Below are 2,541 nucleotides of genomic sequence, written 5' to 3'. Positions count from 1 at the left end.
TATATGATGAGATTAAAAAATGGAACCAGTAAAATAAATAAATTTTAAAACAAGATGAAAGAAAATGAAGTCACTCAGCCATGTCTGACTCTTTGCAACCCTATGGACTGTAGGCAAGCAGGCTCCAATGTTCATGGGATTTTCCAGGCAAGAATACTGGAATGCATTGCCATTTCCTTCTCCAAATAATGCAGGCCAACCGCAGCATACTCCCTTATGGTCTGTGTACTCACTCTCACATTCCAACTCTGCATAGGGTGTATTCACATGGGCACCCTGAGCTGCCCAAAAGAGTCTCAGCCCAGATAGTTGGTTTGCGGAAGGTCACTGGAAGAAAATTAGAGACTGAGTCCCAGGCCTTCCCCACCCCTCACTCCCCAGCCCAGCTCATGAGCCCTTCCAGGTTTCATCAGCATCACTCTAGAATCCCAGTGCCTGACCTTGCCCCTTACCAACTTCCTGGGACTCAAGTGAGATATGGGTCCCAGGAGACCCAGGAGGACTCACCTGCAGGGTTCAGGGTCTTCTGGCCCAGACTCAGCCTTGGAAGTGAAAGATTTGCTGCCAAATGCTTGGGCTAATTCTCTCCCCATCAGGATCCCTGGCCCCTCACGCTGTCTGAACCATGAGGTTCCTGTGAACTGGGGGCAGGGTGGGCGTCCTGTACCCTCCTGCGGTGCCCTCCCTACTCTGCACAACTGGCCGAGGAGGAGAAGCTCAGAGAAGATGGAAGGCATGTCTACAGCTCTGAGTGCCCAGCTGCCCCTGCCCCCGCCCTGTACAGATGAGGAGACCAAGGGGCCCTAGAGGACAAACAGGATGTGGTCCCTGGGGGGCTGCCGCCACCCCTCAGGGTTCCCACAGCCATAGACTCACAACAGGGTGCGGCCCCTCCGTGTACCTGGTGCTGATGTCTCCAGGCAGGGCTCAGGAGGCATCTCAGCCCAGACATGAGGTCTCAGCTCTTTCTCTTTCTGCCTTGTCTAACCCCCTGCTCCAGAGGGTGGGACCCAGGTTTTCATTCTGAATCAGCCCTGGACAGTTTGGCTCCAAATAGGACTCAGAACTTTATTTTCCCAGTCCCCTCCAGAAATGGAATTTACTTCTCATCTTGGGTCATTTCATAAATTATTGCAGAGCACCTACTATGTACCAGGCATTGATGCCACACACAGAAATACACCCATGACCCAGGTTAACCCATCTTCTGTAGTTGGTTGAAGAACTGAGATTCTGCAGAATGCAGGCATCAAATGCCAACATTCAATTATTTTTTTAAAAGAAGATATATAAGAATAACTGGAGTTCATGTCTACACTGTGAACATTAAGAAAAAGGAAGATTATGACAGCTGGTCCCCGCACCTAAAGGCCAAAAACAAATAAAGATAATTAGGGGGAAAACGGAGAAGGCAATGGCACCCTACTCCAGTACTCTTACCTGGAAAATCCCATGGATGGAGGAGCCTGGTGGGCTGCAGTCCATGGGGTCGTGACTGAGCAACTTCACTTTCACTTTTCACTGTCATGCATTGGAGGAGGAAATGGCAACCCATTCCAGTGTTCTTGCCTGGAGAATCCCAGAGACAGGAGAGCCTGGTGGGCTGCCGTCTATGGGGTTGCAGAGAGTCGGACTCGACTGAAGCGACTTAGCAGCAGCAGCAGGGGGAAAAATGGAAACAGTGACAGTAGCAACACAGGAGACCCAGAATGTCTTCACTTTAAGTGATCCTGAAATTTCTTGGTAAATGAGTTCTTGGGTGGTTTAGTTCTAAGCCAGGAGAGACATCACACACAGAGAGCTCAATGAGCAACTAAGGCTCTGTGGAGCTTGATTTTCATCCCATTTGCCACTCAGTTCACACCAGGGTCCTCATGGTGTTATCCTCTTCAGCCCTCCTCTTGGTTGAGCCAAGCCACATTGTGCCACCAATTGTTAATTTAAAAGGCGCAAGATTCTCAAATCCTTTTTTTCAGTGAAAACAAGCAAAAATAAACAACAAGCCCAAATATCTATGGATTAATGCAACACATGCAAAGCCTCCCTGGGGCAAGTGTTCTCTCTGCAGCCCTTCAGTGATCTGGAGTGGAATGTCCAGTAGAATTCTCTGTGATGACGGGACTTTTTAAACATCTGCTCTATCCAGCACCATGGCGCCTGGCCACATGACGCTACTGAGCACTTGAAATGTGGTGGGTGTGACTGAAGAACTGAATGCTCTGCTTCATATACGTGTAGAGTCATTGTCTGTACCTCGTGGCTGGGTAACTACTTTATCAGCCAGTGCAGATCTAGACTGAGGGGGATCTTATTGTCTCGTTTCTACCCTTGGAACCCCAGCACCCTCAGTGCACATGGCTGTGAAAGAGCATAAAGAAGCACGCACTGGCTCTTTAAGACGCCAGCCAGGAAGTGACGCATATCACCGCTACTGGAAGCCTATTGGCTAGAACAGATATGCAGCCCCGCCCACCTGTAGATCCTGCCTGGGGACTGTGGTCAGGAAGAGGAAGAGAGGTGGAAAAAATGGTAAGCGCTAGA

This window comes from Bison bison, unplaced genomic scaffold, assembly GCF_000754665.1.
Source record: "Bison bison bison isolate TAMUID 2011002044 unplaced genomic scaffold, Bison_UMD1.0 scf7180017863760, whole genome shotgun sequence".
NCBI classification, from domain to species: Eukaryota; Metazoa; Chordata; class Mammalia; order Artiodactyla; family Bovidae; genus Bison; species Bison bison.
The sequence above is the reverse complement of the archived record's forward strand: the minus strand, read 5'-3'. Positions refer to the sequence as shown.